General features: G+C 40.4%; 2 long non-coding RNA genes across 3 annotated transcripts; one reads left to right on the plus strand and one right to left on the minus strand.

Moving 5' to 3' along the window:
• The first annotated feature begins 127 nt into the window (after positions 1 to 127).
• Positions 128 to 14,705, plus strand: LOC131957365 (uncharacterized). Its single transcript, XR_009389101.1, has 3 exons — positions 128 to 220; positions 11,035 to 11,148; positions 14,597 to 14,705. It is a non-coding gene; the product is annotated as an uncharacterized LOC131957365 (long non-coding RNA).
• LOC131957364 (uncharacterized) lies at positions 14,553 to 15,369 on the minus strand. Of its 2 annotated transcripts, XR_009389100.1 has the most exons (4): positions 15,314 to 15,369; positions 15,128 to 15,245; positions 14,799 to 14,931; positions 14,553 to 14,677 (listed from the first exon to the last, which is right to left on the minus strand). It is a non-coding gene; the product is annotated as an uncharacterized LOC131957364 (long non-coding RNA). The 2 variants fall into 2 exon arrangements; XR_009389099.1 differs by having other exon boundaries at positions 15,128 to 15,352.
• Positions 15,370 to 20,098: the final 4,729 nt, after the last annotated feature.

Raw genomic sequence — 20,098 nt, forward strand, 5'->3', positions numbered from 1 at the left:
AACAAAAGCTTTCCCTCAAACAAAAAAAAAGAATTTTTAAAAGAATTTAATGGCACTTTCACTTTACAAAATCGTATTGGCAAACAGTTCACAGAAATTATAATTTTAACGCAAATTGTTCATGCAGAGTTTAATAGCACTTCACTTCAATGAAGACAGAGCTGCGCTACTGTTTTATACTGTATGTGACTGGAGGATGTTCCACATGGATGCCTGAAATGTAAAAATGATTTTTTAAAGATTTAAGAATTTATAGTAGAATGTGCAAAAAAAAAAGTACAAAATTTACAGTTCAAACATTTAGGGTTATAGAAAAATAATGGCAAGTGTGCAAAAATAAATAAATGTCAAAACTACACTTCTAAATAGATGAACACACATTATAATCAACCCACCTGTATGGAATAATAACACATATTCATCTGTCAAATCTGCACAATTTTTACCTGTTTTGCCCGAATAGGGATGGCTGAAACAATTAAAATCCAAACAACTTATCCAAGACAGTTTTTTCCTTGGATTCTGCTTTACTTCAAATTGCTCAACTATTTCCTGTGTGTACAAGAAAAACATTAAATTATACATAAATGTAAATAATGAAAATGGACCCTGAAAGCAGAGAAATTACAATCCGTAACATTTATTGCTCTCAACATCACATAAAATAAGCCAAGGGAAGAAACCCAGAAAACATGGAGGGCATACCTCTGCTTTGCTATGTCCACATTTCTCAAATGGCTCTTGTAGTTCTGCTCTGACCAGCTAGTCACACAACACTAATTAAAATGAAAAACTAATAGGTCTTTGTAGTGGGATGGCGAGTAACTTCCATTATGGCACCTGAAATAAAAACAAATTTAATGTTTGCAAAAATAAAATTGTAAAAAGGCTATCCAAAATCAAAGTAAATAAAAGGTTATACTAAAACCTGTTGTCCCTCTTGACAGATTTTGCTCAATCACCATGTTTCACACTGTACTGTAGTTCTGCAAATTTCATTTAGGCTACTGATACATGTTTATTCTAAACAATGTTGAACTATCCTATACGATTAGAATAAAAATTTAAATATTTATGGTGACTGGAATTTATTGTCCTGAGTGTTTAAGAAAAATAAATTAGAGAAAATGTATGCAGAATTAACCTGTCTGTAAACAGCTGTCCAAATTAAAATATGGTCAGCCTATTTTGAAGAACAGCTACCTATCTTCTTGCATCATACATCAAGTAACTTTCCTGTGCTGTAGATCATGCACCTGGTTCGTGCTTGTTTTGACCACATTCACCCTTTTAAATAAAAAATACACAAAATTTATGATGCATGTGGGGGGGGGGGGGGAATTTCACTTTTAACAGTAATAAATTACATCAAAGTACCAACCTATCTGGCACATGTATTCCTCTTGATATATGGGATTATATGACATCACAGTCAGGGGAAGGAAATCTGCAAACAAACATCACATCCCTGCCTTGCTAGAAATTCAATGCCAGTTTCCTGTTGAGGTGCTAAAATTGAAAGCAAAAATAATTTTTTCCTTTATTTACCTTCCTGGAGAATTCTTGTACGCTACGTGTTGTTAAGCAATCTACAATGCTTTTCTGGCCATCTAACTTGACAGTTACACTAGTTGAGACCATTCAATGGATGGCAGCTGAGGATATTTTGAAAAAAAGCCCAGGAAATTAATGGGAAACTTGCATTTGGATTTTTGATGAGCATAAAACAGAAGACTAACATTTGCGATGAAGATTCTAATTATATCCCTACCTCTAAATGGATAAAATTTGAAATATAGACTATAGATGACATTTGAAATCTGTAAAGATTCTAAGTTGTGAGAACATCCATATAAAGACTAAGAAAGCAACCAAGAAAACATGGACATGCCTCAAATACCAAGCTGTGTTATCGCCTGTAGATGTGCTCTGACTGTCCCAAATACCAAGCTGTGCTGTCGCCTGTAGATGTGCTCTGACTGTCCCAAATACCAAGCTGTGTTGTCGCCTGTAGATGTGCTCTGACTGTCCCAAATACCAAGCTGTGTTATCGCCTGTAGATGTGCTCTGACTGTCCCAAATACCAAGCTGTGCTGTCGCCTGTAGATGTGCTCTGGCTGTCCCAAATACCAAGCTGTGTTGTCGCCTGTAGATGTGCTCTGACTGTCCCAAATATCAAGCTGTGCTGTCGCCTGTAGATGTGCTCTGACTGTCCCAAATATCAAGCTGTGCTGTCGCCTGTAGATGTGCTCTGACCACAGCTTCACTCACAAAACATTCCTCTACAAAACCGGATGTGTCTGTGTGTTGGTATTTCCTTAAATGCACCTTTAAAGTTCGAAATCAGAAATTAAAAATGCAAGTCAAAATAAACATTAAACTTAACTTGCAAGGAGATTCCTGAACGGGTATGTGAACAAACACCAAATATACATACCTATAAGAAAATCAGTGCATTGACAGATTGGCAGCCCCACATCAAAGATGGTAGACTATTCAAGGTACATTATCCTTTATCTTCCACATATCCTCACAATAGGCCCATAGGGGCCAGTAGTGTGCATTACATTTCATGTATATGAAGGCAAGTTAAAAAAATGAACAAGAATTTCAGCCAAAAAAGACCCTTGCTAGCTATATGTGAGTTGGACAGCCCAAATTTTAAGCTGTTTAAGTTCTATACATTATATCAAGAAAGGCTATAAAAAAAGATGCTATGGTCAACTTGCCTGTCCAGACAGCTTCGGCTCCTCTTGACTTGATTTGACCTGGCTAGGGAAGAGAAGAAAACATGGAATTAAATTAGCTTGATTCCGAACACCACTCGACCGTCTCGAGTGCCCTCCCTGCTCCCCCCTACACAAGGCATCGCTACCAGGTGCATTGGATCATTACAGTTTGGGAAAGTGTCGGTCTCCGAGCACAAGTCGAACCACTTCCTCCCCACCTTCAGGCAGCGCTACCATCGGGAAGGGACTGGTAGCCCCGTTAGTGTGGAGAACAAGCCGCTAGAAAAAAAATGAAATGGAATTAGTTAACAATGACAGGCTGTGCTAGAAATAGAAATGGAATTAGTTGACAATAACAAGCTGCATGGGAAAAAAAAGAAATGGAATTGATTAGTTAACAATGCCCAGACACCGCTCGCATTATGAGGCCCCCGCTGCTCCCCCTACCCAAGGCAGCACTACCGAGTGTAAAGTTTCACAGCGTGGGAATGTGCTGGGATTCTCCATTACAAGTCGAACCACTTCATCCCCCCCGTTGGGCAGTGCTACCCTCCGAGAAGGAATGGTAGCCCTGTTAGTGCCGGAGACCTAAATACCTGGGAGAAAAGGGAGAGAATTTTATTAGTAACATCAACAGCTAACTTAACCATCCACCTAACATTAACAGCTAACTTGCTCCTGTAGACTGGCTCCTGTAGACTTGCTCCTGTATGCAGCCTCATGTATGCAGCCTCCTGTATGCAGCCTCCTGTAGACTGGCTCCTGTAGACTGGCTCCTGAAGACTGGCTCCTGCATGGGCCCACCGGTGTGATACAACCACTACTCGCCCACCCATCAGCCCCCGCCACTGGCTGGCTAGACCAATCTTGCGAACCTCCGAATGGGGTTTCCTGGCCAACACATCGGAGGGGGGACATGCCGCTGACCCATTGGTGATATAACCCATAGTAACTCATGCTTTCGAACCCCCGCCACCGGCTAGCCAGACCGATCTTGGGAGCCTACGGCATGTGCGTTCTAGGCGCACACCTCCGGGGATCCTCGTGAAGATGTGACTCCATCCCAGCCCGGCTGGACCAGTGAGCGCTAATTCCCAGAACTGGCACACAAGAGCAATGCACCGTCAGTATGGGGCTTTTCACGACTACACTCAAGGGGACATCGTCACATGTGCCGAAAACTGTAAAATATAAAAATAGAGCAAAAAAAAGTTAGTTAACAATACCTAACAAACAAGTAGGACTGTCCAACTACATATTGTAGCAAGTGATGCGCTGAATTCGTGAAATAAGTAGGCGTATTAAAGTTAACAGCAGTGATATGAGAAATATGTAAACTCCAGGAAACGAATGAACAGCTAGCGACGGCGTTTAGTCCAGTATATGTAAACTCCAGGAAACGAATGAACAGCTAGCGACGGCGGTTGGTCCAGATTATGCCTTTACATGCCATTGGTCGACCTTGGCTCTAACTTTTTTTTATTGTGAACTGTATTCACTCACGTGACAAACACATGACTAAAAAACTACTCCCCCCAAAAAAAAATCAACTCAAACAACAGAAAACCTGTTTCTTATTTAATTGACTTGTGTTTACCTCCCCACCCCCTCCACATTAAATTTTTTTGGTTGTGTTTTACAGGTGGAAAAATTAACTGCAACCTTTGTGTTAACAAAAAATAATGACGGTATTCATTAACAATCTTCACGGATTGCTGACTACATTATCACCCCTCCCCCTTCTCAACCCTAATTTCTGACAATAAGTGTAAACCTTTCAATACCACCACCAATCTAACACACCTGTTTTCTGATGAGCCAATCGTCGGACTTCGGTCGCTAATCTCAATACTCCAAATGGTTATATATGTGAGCGGCTGGAGTGTGTAATTATTAGCAGGGCTTACACAGACACACAACGAGATACAGACACACTGACAGAAACACCGACAGAACACACACACACACATAGAGACACAGACAGACACAACGAGATACAGACACACTGACAGAAATACCGACAGAACACACACACACATAGAGATACAGACAGACACACAGGCAGAAAACAGACCGACACAATCAGACAAACACACACATAGGGGGGGGGGGGGGGGAGGTACAGGGCTGTATGTGGTACAGGGCTGTATATGATGTGGTACAGGGCTGTATGTGATGTGGTACAGGGCTGTATGTGATGTGGTACAGGGCTGTATGTGATGTGGTACAGGGCTGTATGTGATGTGGTACAGGGCTGTATGTGATTTGGTACAGGGCTGTATGTGATGTGGTACAGGGCTGTATGTAATGTAATACAGGGCTGTATATGTTGTTGTATATAGGCTTATGACATGTTCTGGGGCTGTACATGATTTATTACATTGTGTCAAAGTAATAATAGGCATACCGTTATGTCCTATCATAAATCTTTCACATTGTAACATTAGCTGCTTTTTCCAATAGAGAATGTTGTATAAAGTGAGGGCGGGAAAGGGCGGTTTTCCACTGAAGACATTCAAAAATTCAAGACGCACAATAAAATGGGAGAAACCATGTTTTTCAAAAGGGGTGAATAGGAGAAAACATTGACATTGGTGGACAAACCATTACAAAATAAGGGGGTGGCAGGTCAAATCATTGTAATGAAAAGGGATGAGAGGACTTAAATATGGCTGTATTGGAAACACACCTCACAGACTAAACTGTTAAGTAACTGGCTTGACTATCAGAACCCGATTATGTAACTTGTGGTCATATTACATCATTCATATCCCCAACACATGACTGTATTAGAAACACAACTCACAAACTCATCACAACCTAAGCTGTTACGTAACACTTTCACCTGTCATAGCCTGGTTACGTAACTTGCTGTCATATTACATCATTCAAATCCCCGATGGTTGAGTTAAGTTCATTTGTTCACCATAGAATTATCTACCTAGTTATGTAATAGTGAAAACATCAGTGCGTGTCCGAAATTGAGGTAATTCAGTGACATCTCAGGTGAAATGTCAGATTGACCCAATAGTCCAGGCACAGTTGTGGCGACAAGGTCATCTGGAGGTCAGGTTCCAGTGGTATACATGTGCATGAGTGAAGCAGAACTTATGATGATATGGTAGAACGTTTTGATGATGTGGTATAATGTTGATGTGGATGTGATTCAATGATTATTAAGATATGATTAATAGATTATGATTATGTGGGGAATTGCTGATAGGGGTGTGGTACAATTATTATGATGATGTGCTACAATGCTTTTGATGATGTGCTAAAATTCTTATGATGATGTGGTACCATGTCTATAATGATGTGGTACAATACGGGCGTGGATGTGGTAGAGGACTATATGTGATGTGGTTCAGAGCTAATTAGCAGTGGTTACAAAACTTTACATGAAATGTTCTAAGGCAGTTCATAATTTATTATAGTGTGATATAACAATTAGAGGCATTCAATTTTTTCACATTACAAATCTGTCACGTTACAAATCTGTCACGTTACAAATCTGTCACGTTACAAATCTGTCACGTTACAAATCTGTCACGTTACAACTCTCACATGTTACAACTTGGTCACGTTACAACTATGTCATGTGACAACTATCTCATGTTTCAACTAAGTCATGTGACAACCCTGTCATGTGACAACTATGTCACGTTACAACTCTATTACGTTACAACTATGTCACGTTACAACTCTGTCACGTGAATCTATGTCATGTTACAACTATGTCACGATACATCTATGCCATATTACATCTCTGTCATGTTACAACTGTCACGTTACAACTATGCCATGTTACAACTATGCCATGTTACAACTATGTCACGTTACAACTATGTCACGTTCAGGGTTCGTACGCAGTCTGGAAAGTCTGGAAAAAGTCTTGAATTTCGAAAAGTGAATTTAAGACTTAAAAAAGTCTGGAAAATCGCTAGTTTTTGGGCAGGATTTTTTAAAAGTCTGGAAAAAGTCTGGAATCTAGTTTTAGAAACAAAACTTCGTAGTCCATATTTTCCAACTTAAAAAATTGCTATTTTTAAGTGAATTTACTCCAATTTTTTTCCCGCGCTATCGCGCGGGTTTACACTGTGTTGTCACGTTTTTTCGCTGGTTCGCAGAAAAAATGCTCAGTTACTACGTCATTGGGAGAAGAGGGGAAGGGAGGGAAGAGATATTTTGTGGCACGACTGACCGTGTGAATGTGTTACAAGTACTTACAATTGTCATTTATTGAAAGAATGATCGCCGTCAGAATTGTTAGGCTCTCGATTTTACCCGCTATTTTTTCATCGTTTGAGTTTGCATGCAGGCAGTCATAACAAAAGTTATGGGAGAGATGTGTGAGTGGTAGTTTAGATATAATGTATCAGTCTGTAAGGCGTCATCCATTTATGAATTACAACAATTTTTCGGATTTTAGACTTCCCCCTTTCCCCACTCCCCCTCCCTGCCCTCTGTCCACACGCGTTCACTTACTTTGGATTAATATTAGCATTTATAAGATTAATAAGTCGCAAGGCCTCCTTGGGTTCATACCTGTAATTCTGTTTGCTTCAGCTTAACCAAGAGGTACTATTTTTTATTAAGGAGTCGACCATAAATGACGTCACACTCCGGAAAGTCGGGAGGAGGGTTTTATAATAATGTTAGGGCAGATATAAATACCGTGTTTTGTTTACACGCTGTGATGGTTTTTAAAACACTAACACAGTCGTCTTAATTTTACTTTCTACTCACAAGATACAAGTTTTATGTTTGTTTTAGAATGTAATCACAAAATCTTCCGACCCCTTCCCCCCTCCATGTGTACGTCATAAATGGATGACCCCTTTAATTTTAATTCACCTTCCATTAAACTGTTTTTTGAAATCTTTGCAAATGCTGACGATTAAAGTTAGACTACCCCGCCCCTCCTTGTAACATCGGTCCTTTGTGTGAACTCACCGTGACCCCAAGTGCGTAGTTGGTACCGCTTGGTAAGTAAGGTGGGGGAGGGGGTATAAGTCACAGCACAGTTCCTGTTATGACGTATTAAACAGGCATACTGAAGTCTAGACTACTATGACCTCACAGTGACCCCTTCACCGTGTCGTGTATGTGGGGGGGGGGGGGGGGAAAGAAGGATACCGGCAACTTTTTTTTTTAAATTGCAGACCCGTTTCTCAGCTATTACTATAAGCACAAACAGTGAATGATTTTTTTTTTTTTTTTTTTTGCTCTACATTTTTTTTTACAAGTAACCTATATTTATTTAGGCTACTTAACAAGAGCAGACCTAAATTAATACATTACATTATTATTCTTTATAGTAATTAACTCTCACTATTATGCAATACCATTTTAATGATAGTTTAATTGAAAACATAAGCAATTAGATCAGGAACAGATTACATAAGTCTAATGTTGGAAACAAAATAGTTGCATCATTTTAATCAATTATTTTAATTGTTAAAATTTTTGGTAGGGTGGAGTAGGCAAACTTAGAAAAAATGTTTTTTTGTCAATTTGGCTAGAGAAAGTTCACTGTGAATATAGCCTGAAATAAATGTCAATTTAGTATAAGTAATTATAATGACAGTACAAATAGTGCATCATTTTAAAAAATTATTCGCTAACACATTATCTGTCTAAAGTCTGGAATTTTTCCAAAAAAAGTCTGGAAAATGTCTGGAAAAAGTCTGGAATTTCATTTTCAAAAAGCAGTACGAACCCTGCACGTTACAACTATGTCACGTTACAACTATGTCACGTTACAACTCTGTCATGTTACAACTCTGTCATGTTACAACTATGTCACGTTACAACTATGTCACGTTACAACTATGTCATGTGACAACTATCTCATGTTTCAACTAAGTCATGTGACAACCCTGTCATGTGACAACTATGTCACGTTACAACTCTATTACGTTACAACTATGTCACGTTACAACTCTGTCACGTGAATCTATGTCATGTTACAACTATGTCACGATACATCTATGCCATATTACATCTCTGTCATGTTACAACTGTCACGTTACAACTATGCCATGTTACAACTATGCCATGTTACAACTATGTCACGTTACAACTATGTCACGTTCAGGGTTCGTACGCAGTCTGGAAAGTCTGGAAAAAGTCTTGAATTTCGAAAAGTGAATTTAAGACTTAAAAAAGTCTGGAAAATCGCTAGTTTTTGGGCAGGATTTTTTAAAAGTCTGGAAAAAGTCTGGAATCTAGTTTTAGAAACAAAACTTCGTAGTCCATATTTTCCAACTTAAAAAATTGCTATTTTTAAGTGAATTTACTCCAATTTTTTTCCCGCGCTATCGCGCGGGTTTACACTGTGTTGTCACGTTTTTTCGCTGGTTCGCAGAAAAAATGCTCAGTTACTACGTCATTGGGAGAAGAGGGGAAGGGAGGGAAGAGATATTTTGTGGCACGACTGACCGTGTGAATGTGTTACAAGTACTTACAATTGTCATTTATTGAAAGAATGATCGCCGTCAGAATTGTTAGGCTCTCGATTTTACCCGCTATTTTTTCATCGTTTGAGTTTGCATGCAGGCAGTCATAACAAAAGTTATGGGAGAGATGTGTGAGTGGTAGTTTAGATATAATGTATCAGTCTGTAAGGCGTCATCCATTTATGAATTACAACAATTTTTCGGATTTTAGACTTCCCCCTTTCCCCACTCCCCCTCCCTGCCCTCTGTCCACACGCGTTCACTTACTTTGGATTAATATTAGCATTTATAAGATTAATAAGTCGCAAGGCCTCCTTGGGTTCATACCTGTAATTCTGTTTGCTTCAGCTTAACCAAGAGGTACTATTTTTTATTAAGGAGTCGACCATAAATGACGTCACACTCCGGAAAGTCGGGAGGAGGGTTTTATAATAATGTTAGGGCAGATATAAATACCGTGTTTTGTTTACACGCTGTGATGGTTTTTAAAACACTAACACAGTCGTCTTAATTTTACTTTCTACTCACAAGATACAAGTTTTATGTTTGTTTTAGAATGTAATCACAAAATCTTCTGACCCCTTCCCCCCTCCATGTGTACGTCATAAATGGATGACCCCTTTAATTTTAATTCACCTTCCATTAAACTGTTTTTTGAAATCTTTGCAAATGCTGACGATTAAAGTTAGACTACCCCGCCCCTCCTTGTAACATCGGTCCTTTGTGTGAACTCACCGTGACCCCAAGTGCGTAGTTGGTACCGCTTGGTAAGTAAGGTGGGGGAGGGGGTATAAGTCACAGCACAGTTCCTGTTATGACGTATTAAACAGGCATACTGAAGTCTAGACTACTATGACCTCACAGTGACCCCTTCACCGTGTCGTGTATGTGGGGGGGGGGGGGGGAAAGAAGGATACCGGCAACTTTTTTTTTTAAATTGCAGACCCGTTTCTCAGCTATTACTATAAGCACAAACAGTGAATGATTTTTTTTTTTTTTTTTTTTGCTCTACATTTTTTTTTACAAGTAACCTATATTTATTTAGGCTACTTAACAAGAGCAGACCTAAATTAATACATTACATTATTATTCTTTATAGTAATTAACTCTCACTATTATGCAATACCATTTTAATGATAGTTTAATTGAAAACATAAGCAATTAGATCAGGAACAGATTACATAAGTCTAATGTTGGAAACAAAATAGTTGCATCATTTTAATCAATTATTTTAATTGTTAAAATTTTTGGTAGGGTGGAGTAGGCAAACTTAGAAAAAATGTTTTTTTGTCAATTTGGCTAGAGAAAGTTCACTGTGAATATAGCCTGAAATAAATGTCAATTTAGTATAAGTAATTATAATGACAGTACAAATAGTGCATCATTTTAAAAAATTATTCGCTAACACATTATCTGTCTAAAGTCTGGAATTTTTCCAAAAAAAGTCTGGAAAATGTCTGGAAAAAGTCTGGAATTTCATTTTCAAAAAGCAGTACGAACCCTGCACGTTACAACTATGTCACGTTACAACTATGTCACGTTACAACTCTGTCATGTTACAACTCTGTCATGTTACAACTATGTCACGTTACAACTATGTCACGTTACAACTATGTCACGTTACAACTATGTCACGTTACAACTCTGTCATGTTACAACTCTGTCATGTTACAACTCTGTCATGTAATATCTATGTCACGTTACAACTATGTCACGTTACAACTATGTCACGTTACAACTATGTCACGTTACAACTATGCCATGTTATAACTATGCCATGTTACAACTCTCCCATGTTAGAACTATGTCACTATACAACTCTGTCACACAATAACTTTCTATAACAGGTGCATGTGTGTTGATCAGCGTGAATTGAGGATTATCCGACACAATTCTATACGATTGTTGACGTATTGAACAATTCCAACAAATAAGTGGAAGACAACTGAATATCTTAAGTTGTGAGTGTAGGCACAGGTCACCTTAGAATCTTGTGACGTCAGAATAATAACCCATCTAAAGGTCGTGTTGTTGTGACCAGAGTTTCTTCCAGGCATCTCTTCGGGGGGGGGGGGGGGGGGGGCTAAGCCCCCCGAAAAATTTATTACCGCCCTCCCCCCGAACGAAATAAAATTTATATAATTTATATAGAAAATATATACTTTTAACAGTGTCCACCCCCCCCCCCCCCCGAAGAAAGTCTACCCCCCCCCCCCGAAAATTTCAAGTGCACCCCCCCCCCGGAGAAAAAAGTCTGGAAGAAACGCTGGTTGTGACTTGGGGCAAGTAATATGGGAAGAGTCTATTATCGGACAGAGGTAGGACGTTTATTTGAAGAGTGGACAAAGCAGGTCCAACCATTGTCATAAAAAGGGATGACAGGTCTAAAATATGGCTGTATTAGAAACACAACTCACAGACTAAGCTGTTACGTAACTGGTTTGACTGTCATGACCCAATTACGTAACTTGTGGTCATATTACGTCATTCATATCCCCAACACATGGCTGTATTAGTAACACAACTCACAAACTCATCACAATCTAAGCTGTTACGTAACACTTTCGCCTGTCATAGCCTGGTTACGTAACTTACGGTCATCATTCAAATCCCCGATGGTTGAGTTAAGTTCAAACGTTCACCCCACAATTATCTACCTAATTGCGTAATAGTGAAAACTCAGTGCGTTTCCAAAATCGAGGTTAAATTCAGTGACATCTCAGGTCAAAAGTCAGATTGACCCAATAGTTCTGGCACAGCGTCATGTTGAGGTTGTGTCGACAAGGTCATTTGAAGGTCAAGTACTAGTGATAGAACTGTGCTTGAGGTCACATGATGATGTGATACAACACATATGGTGATGTGGTACAATGAATATGATGATGTGGTGCATAAATATAATCTGTAGGTCGTGTCACTTATAGGGCCATACATGTCGGATACAGGGCTGTATGTGATGTGGGTACAGGGTTGTATGTGGTACAAGGCTGTATGTGATGTGGTACAGGGCTGTATGTGATGTTGTACAGGGCTGTATGTTGTACAGGGCTGTATGTGATGTGGTACAGGGCTGTATATGATGTTGTACAAAGCTGTATGTTGAACAGGGCTGTATGTGATGTTGTACAAGGCTGTATGTGGTACAGGGCTGTATATGATCTTGTACAGGGCTGTATGTTGTACAGGGCTGTATGTGGTCCAGGGCTGTGTATGATGTGGTACAGGGCTGTGTGTGATGTGGTACAGGGCTGTATGTGGTACAGGGCTGTATGTGATGTGGTACAGGGCTGTATGTGATGTGGTACAGGGCTGTATGTGATGTGGTATGGGGCTGTTTATGATGTGGTACAAGACTGTGTACGATTTGATACGGGGCTGTACATTTTATGGTAGATGACTTTGGTAGATTAAACGTATACCTAACCCAGATCCACGTCCTACAGTAATTACTAGCCTTCGCTATATTACTAAATCGTATTTGACAATAATAACAAGCTATCTCACCGAAAGTGTCTATTATTGAAGTGAATGTGAAAAAAGGTCAAACTAATGGAAACAAAACCCGCATTATTTTACCATTCTCAACATGTAAATTAAAATAATTGTTTTGTGACTTTCTGTGACCTTTTTACTAGCAAAACCAGACTTTTTTTTTTTACCTGTGACATTATTCGTACAATGGGGTTGGGGGTGGGGGGAGGGTTGGGGGTGAGGTTAAGACGAATAATAATTCCACAATAACGGAATCTTCTTAAGAAATGGGTGTTAGGCTACTGATAGTTAACTGAATACATAGATGACTTACTATCATCAACGCTAACCCTATGCCTGACCTGAGCTCTGAACTTAACACTAGACCCTGAGCTAAGATTACAATACTACTAACAACCTATTTTCTGAATAATCTATTGTCGGACTTCGGTAATACCAATAATGCGAAAAGGGTACTGGATTTCTCATGCATTAGAAACACAACTTGAGATGATTACGCCAACAACTAAGAATCTAACACGCCTATTTTTGGATCAGTCCATTATCGGAATAATGTTTTAAGTAGGAGTAAGAATTAACCATTAAAAAAGAAGGGGCTACAGTACAGGTCAAACAATTGTGATGAAAAAGGGATGACAGTGCTAAATTTGGGCTGTATTACAAACACAAATCACAAAAATCCAAGACTGTTACGTAATATTGTCGACTTTGGTAACCTTGTATCCAATGACATCATGCCAACACCCGATGTTTTTTCTACCGTTTACCCCAGAATTGTTTAAATGCTAAGAGCTCACAAGATTGTCCAGGGGGGTGGGGCTCGGTGACATCTCGTGGTCCAATGTACCGGCACAATGTCCCAGAGGCGTAGCGACCCTTCCCGGCGCCCGGGGACAAACTTTTCGATTTGCACCCCCCCTTGAGATTTTGATTTGCACCCCCCTCAACCTTTCTATTTACTTTTCCAACCCATTTTGGCGCCCCCTAAGGTCGGCGCCCGGGGACATATGCCCCCCCCCCCCCCGCCCCCCCCCCCCCCCCCCTCGCTACGCTACTGCAATGTCCCAATACATGCGCTAAATTTTAAAATATTTAGACTGGGTAAGTTAACTGTTTGGTATGTTGTCTTTTTGAAAAAAAAAACTCAATGGTTGATGCCTCCAAAATATACAAAGTAATTCTTTTTTACTACGAATTGTTTTAAAATGTTTTAATTCATATAATAGTAATTTAAAACAAAAAGTGTGTACGAATTTAAAACTGCTTAAGTCATTACTCCCAGCTTAGACCGAACTCCCATCACCAAAAGTATGGCTTAATATTTTCTCCTCAGGCAAAATCTTGCCCTTTGACAAGTTCCATAACTCAGACAAAATCTCCCCCAAGAAGAGAACAATGTACAAGTTCTCTCCCCTTAACATGAAAAACTGCGACCAAGTACGTATGTTTTATTACATCCTTTATCATGTGAACCTTTATGGTAAATAATGCTGCTCACGACATCTGTGACTAACATGTCTACAAATGGTTGATTTAATTTATCTCAACCGTAAGTCTTTATGCTGATTTTTATAATTTCATGCTGGGCTAGGATGTAAGGACCCCTCCCCCTTCCCCCATATAGCTTACGATATAGTACTAACTAGAGCGTGTAGCTTACTTTAAAGTACTAATCTCCACACACAATTATATTCCAACTGCAGACATACAATGGAACTATATAAAAAAGCCACATTTAGTAACAATAAAATTTACTTTAAAACCCATTGAAAGCAATTCAGTTTTTTAAAAAGTTAAATTAGGACCATTCTTCCTGGGGAACACATCCAACCACAAACAAAAGAACAGGCTAACTTATTTTAATCTTTTTATTTTATGAACATTCAATGACACTTTTTTCATCTGTTTTCCATTTAGCTTGGCAACTGTCTAATTCACTGGAAACTTGGAACAACCAACTAGAAGAGATATTTGACGCAACTTTTACATACAGGTAGGCTGAAACAAAATTATAGAGGGAAGGACAATGAGATTTGAATGCAATTTAAAAGAAAACAATGTATTTAAAGAAGAAATTGTTTTACAAAAGAATGGAAGCTAGTAGTTAACATAGACTCACCAAAATTGTGGTAGATTATAACACTTGTGTAAGTTTTCAATGAAGACAGAACTGTGCTACTGTTTCACACACTGCCATTTATACATGACTGGAGGATGTTCCACTATTTTCTGGAAAACTGTGTCAGGGATGGCTGAAACAAAATTCAAGACACACAATCTGAATGTAAACAAAACACAAAATAATGGATTTACAGTACCTGGTGATCTCCATGGCTGCTCGAATAAAAAGATTAAAATTAGTAGCGTGTGCAAAAATAAAATACAAAGTTAAACTTTTTTAAACATAGCCCACATGTCAGATAATTTAAAATGCTATTTCCAACATACCTGTCTTGAAAACCATTGTTTCCCTTGGCGAAGCAAAGTTTCTTCCCTTGTCTCCATCTTTACCTCTAAACACAATGCTTAATTGTCTCCTGTAGTTACGTGTTCTGACCAGTTTGACCTATTTAATAGGAACAAAAGGAGTTTTTTGTTTGCTTATAGAACATAAAAAATTACTCATCAACCCACCTGTGATAAACATCATGCATGTGTTGTGCACACATCCCATGATCTTACTGAAAAAATAAAAATAAAAGCATTATGGCTTCTGAACAAAAATTTCAAACAGCAAAAATAACATAACATGTCAAAATAACATTCCAAAATTGAATATACATAGATTATAGTCATGCTACCTGTCTAAAACAAGTATCTGTGTGCAAAAGAAAGTAGTAAATGAAATGCTTGAAACATACCTGTACAAAATTAAGTACACAAAGCCTAAGAAAGAAACCAAGAAAACATGAACATGATCAAATACCAAGCCGTGCTGTCGCCTGTAGATGTGCTCTGACCACAGCTTCACTTACAAAACATTCCTCTACAAAACCAGATGTGGCTGTGTGCTGGGATTTCCGTCAATGCACCTTTAACGAAAAGATTTAAATCAGAAATTTAAAAATGCAAGTTTAAAACAAACATTAAACTTTACTTGCATGGAGATTCCTGTACGGGTATGTGAACGTACAAATTCAAGCAATGTTGCATACTTTTCTGGTCATCTAACTTTGACAACGGATAAGCAATTGGGCTACGGCTGGGGATATTTTGAAAATGAAAATTAACAGAAATAATACATCGTAGACATTTGAAGATCTCAAGAAAGAAATTGGAAAATTATAAAATGACAAATGTACACAAATGTACAAAACAACATACATACCAAGAAGAAATTCTAGACAGCCCGACAGCAAGGAACATTATCCTTTATTTTTCGTCTTAGTATTGGGCCGTATGATGAAAATACGCACTACTGGTCCATATTTCATGTATATGAAGGCAAGTTTAAAAAATGAATAAGAATTTCAGCCAAAAAGATCCTTGCTAGATGCATGTGGGCTGGACAGCTCATATTTTAGTTGTAGAATTAAGCTAATTATAGCTCTATACATTATATAAAAAGGCTATAAAAAAATGCTATGGTCAACTTACCTCATTGAACCTTACGGTCCCATGGAAAAATGCAGTAGCGTCCTTCTTGTTGGTGGGCAGCACTCAGCCCCCTGGCTCCTGCATGGCCCCACCGGTGTGATACAACCACTACTCGCCCACCCATCAGCCCCCGCCACTGGCTGGCTAGACCAATCTTGCGAACCTCCGAATGGGGTTTCCTGGCCAACACATCGGAGGGGAGTCATGCGGCACCCATCGGGGATATAACCCATACTAACTATGCTTTCGACCCCCGCCACCGGCTAGCCAGACCGATCTTGGGAGCCTACGGCATGAGCTTTCTAAGCCAACACCTCTGGGGCTCTTCGTGAAGATGTGACTCCATCCCAGCCCGGCTGGACCAGTGAGCGCTAATTCCCAGAACTGGCACACAAGAGCAATGCACCGTCAGTATGGGGCTTTTCACGCCTACACTCAAGGGGATTTCGTCACGTATGTCGCAAACTGTAAATAAAAAAAATAGAGCAAAAAATATTTAATACCTAACAAATATAGAAATACATCAATACATTATAAATACATCAATACTTGACATAAATACATCAATACTTGACATAAATACATCAATACATTAGCTTAAATTCAAACACCGCTCAATACACTTGAGGCCCTCACTGCTTCCCCCTACCCACGGCAGCACTACCGAGTGTAAGGTTTCACAGCTTGGGAATGTGCTGGGAATCTCCGAACACAAGTCGAACCACTTCCTCCCCACCGTCAGGCAGCGCTACCATCGGGAAGGGACTGGTAGCCCCGTCTGTGTGGAGTACAAGCTGCATGGGGGAAAAAAAGAAATGGAATTGATTAGTTAACAATGCCCAGACACCGCTCGCATTATGAGGCCCCCGCTGCTCCCCCTACCCACGGCAGCACTACCGAGTGTAAGGTTTCACAGAGTGGGAATGTGCTGGGATTCTCCATTACAAGTCGAACCACTTCATCCCCCCCATTGGGCAGTGCTACCCTCCGAGGAGGAATGGTAGCCCTGTTAGTGCCGGAGACCTAACTACAAGCACCTGGAAGAAATGGAAGAGAAAAAAACATGGAAATATACTAATACATGTTTATTACATCAAATATATTAAATCAAAATCTAACTTAACTTGCTTCTGTAGACTGGCTCCAAGAGACTAGCCCCAAGAGACTAGCTCCTGGCTCCTGCATGGGCCCACCGGTGCGATCTAACCATTACTCGCCCACCCATCAGCCCCCGCCACTGGCTGGCTAGACCAATCTTGCGAACCTCCGAATGGGGTTTCCTGGCCAACACATCGTGGGGGGACATGCTCCCGACCCATCGGTGATATAACCCCTACTAACTCATACTTTCGACCCCCGCCACCGGCTAGCCAGACCGATCTTGCGAGCCTACGGCATGAGCTTTCAAGGCCAACACCTCTGGGGTTCATCAATTCGTGACTTCATCCCAGCCCGGTTGGACTAGTGCTCGCTACTTCCCAGAACTGGCACACCCTGAGCAGTGCACCGTCAGTATGGGGCTTTTCGCAACTACACTCTAGGGGATCCGTCGTCACGTTTGCCGTGATACCGGCCCGGTTGCTTGGCTACTGGCTTCTGTAGACTTCCTGCTGCATGACCCCGTCCGTGCAGCCAATAATCTCCCACCATCAGCCCCTCCACTGTTCGACAGGCAGTTTTGGGAACCTCCGAATGGGATTTCTCGGCCACACTACGTGTAGCAGCCACTAATCCCCCAAGCTTTGGCTCCCTGCACTGTTGGACAAACAGCCGCGAGCCGCCGACATGGGCTTTCATGGCCATTACACTCAGGGGTTACCTGTGATAGCTAGAAGTAAAAGTGTACAAATTAATTAGTTAACACCGCCTAACAAACAAGTCTAGAGCTGTCCAACCATATGCTTTAGCAAGTATAAACGATGAACTCTTGAAACAAGCAGGCGTAGTTAACAGCCATGATGTGTGAAACGCAATAATCCTATCTAAACTCCAGGAACCAAATGAATTACGAGAGCTGGCCAGTGTAACGCGTTTCACATGCCATTTACCCGTGACATCGTTGTGAACTGTTTTCATGTGTTTACCACACCATAACACCCCCCGCCCACACACACGTGACACACACACACACACACATACACATGTCATTTTCTTCCAGTCACTACTTCCCTTTCGAACTACATCGACACACAAAGCGTTTATCTTTAATCACGGTGACATTGAAGGGACAGTAACTACTGTAGTGTTGTACTACTAGCTCAAGTTTCAACATATCAGCCTATTCGTGGTAGCCTTTACGACACACCGTCCGTCTCCCCCCATCCCTCCCCCAATAAGCGACCTTATTGGTATATTCAAATGTGCCACGCGAAGTTTCGTAACAGATCAGCCGGGGGCCCTTGGGACATTAAAAGACTTGGGATCCTTACTCAGAGACGGGGGTTGCGGACCGCACAAGGTGACACAATTTAGGGGGGGGGGGGGGTGACAATTGAATTGCAATTGAATTAACAACTGTTCGAGTTAGACCCCTAAATGCTTTTTCAGACGGATCTATATAACGTTTGCAAGAATTGACGCCATTCGACAAAAGTTAGGGAGGGGCTGACAGCAAATACACCGTCCACCGAAGTGGACTGGGGTTAAACCACATAGGAAATTTCCAAACCTGCATATCATTCGATCAAGCAAATTATTATACAACAGCCTTCAAGTGTGTAAGTGTGTGACACCAACAGAACAAATAGCTGCACATTTGATAGTGGTTACGTAATTTAGCCTTTCGATGCTCTCACTTTCCCTTTTTTACTTTATAAATGTATATTATAGAAGAATATTCGAGAAAGTTTATAGAGAGATCACTCGCATTTTATTTTTTTTCACTATTACAATACTTCTTCTATACTTCGTATACGAGCACAAGCAGCTGTTTAGTTGTTTTATTTTCTACTTTTCAGTAACTCATAATTTGTGAATTCGACACTACCCTCCCTCCCATCCCCTCACCGCCCCCGTGAAAGCAGTCGTCCGTGACGACAGCTTACAGACGACAATGAAAAGATCAAGCAGAACTTCTTACCTCCCCTTAGTTTCAAATCGTTAAAAGCTAAATTATCTGCCCCTAATGGCCGTCACCCGAATCTACGATTGTAAATTAATGTAAACATTCGGAGTGAACCACAGCTCACCAGATTGGTGAGGTGTGGGGGTGGTAGCGAAATGCGTGGAGTGCGAGAGGGGAGCGGGAGGAGGGTTAGATAGTCGGCTTACATCGTCTTGCCCCTAAAGAGAATTATAGAGTCTATATCATTACTATGTGACGTAATTATAGACGAGATAAATGGCCCGTTGAGGGAGAAATACAACGGCCGCTAGGTTGAAACCCAAATCATCACCTCAACTTCAAATTTAGTCGGAAACGAAAACCTAATTTAAAACTGACTATTATCCAGTGGGGAAGAGAAAGGGGAGCGGGTGGGGGGGGGGGGGAAGAGGAGATAAGCCCCTCCCACAAACCCTGAAGCACGTCTAGAATGTATATAGAAAATATACTTTTACCAGTGTCTACCCCCTCCCCAGGAAATTTAGTTCGCCCCCACCCCGAATATTCCAAGTACCCTTCCCCCTCCTCCGGGGCGGAAAAAGTCTGATCTACAAATGTGATGTGTGTTTATCTCAGACTCGATGTTATGATGTGAGTTACTGGGACAGGGTCGATGCTTGCATGAACACACACAAATACAACGACGATCCAATTTAAATGAGTCAGGAAGGCGTTCATATATTCCTCATCTTTTATTGCATACATATTGCATACATATT

Source organism: Physella acuta, unplaced genomic scaffold (genome assembly GCF_028476545.2).
Source record: "Physella acuta isolate Inbredline_101_S28 unplaced genomic scaffold, ASM2847654v3 ptg001235l, whole genome shotgun sequence".
In the NCBI taxonomy this organism is placed as follows: Eukaryota; Metazoa; Mollusca; class Gastropoda; family Physidae; genus Physella; species Physella acuta.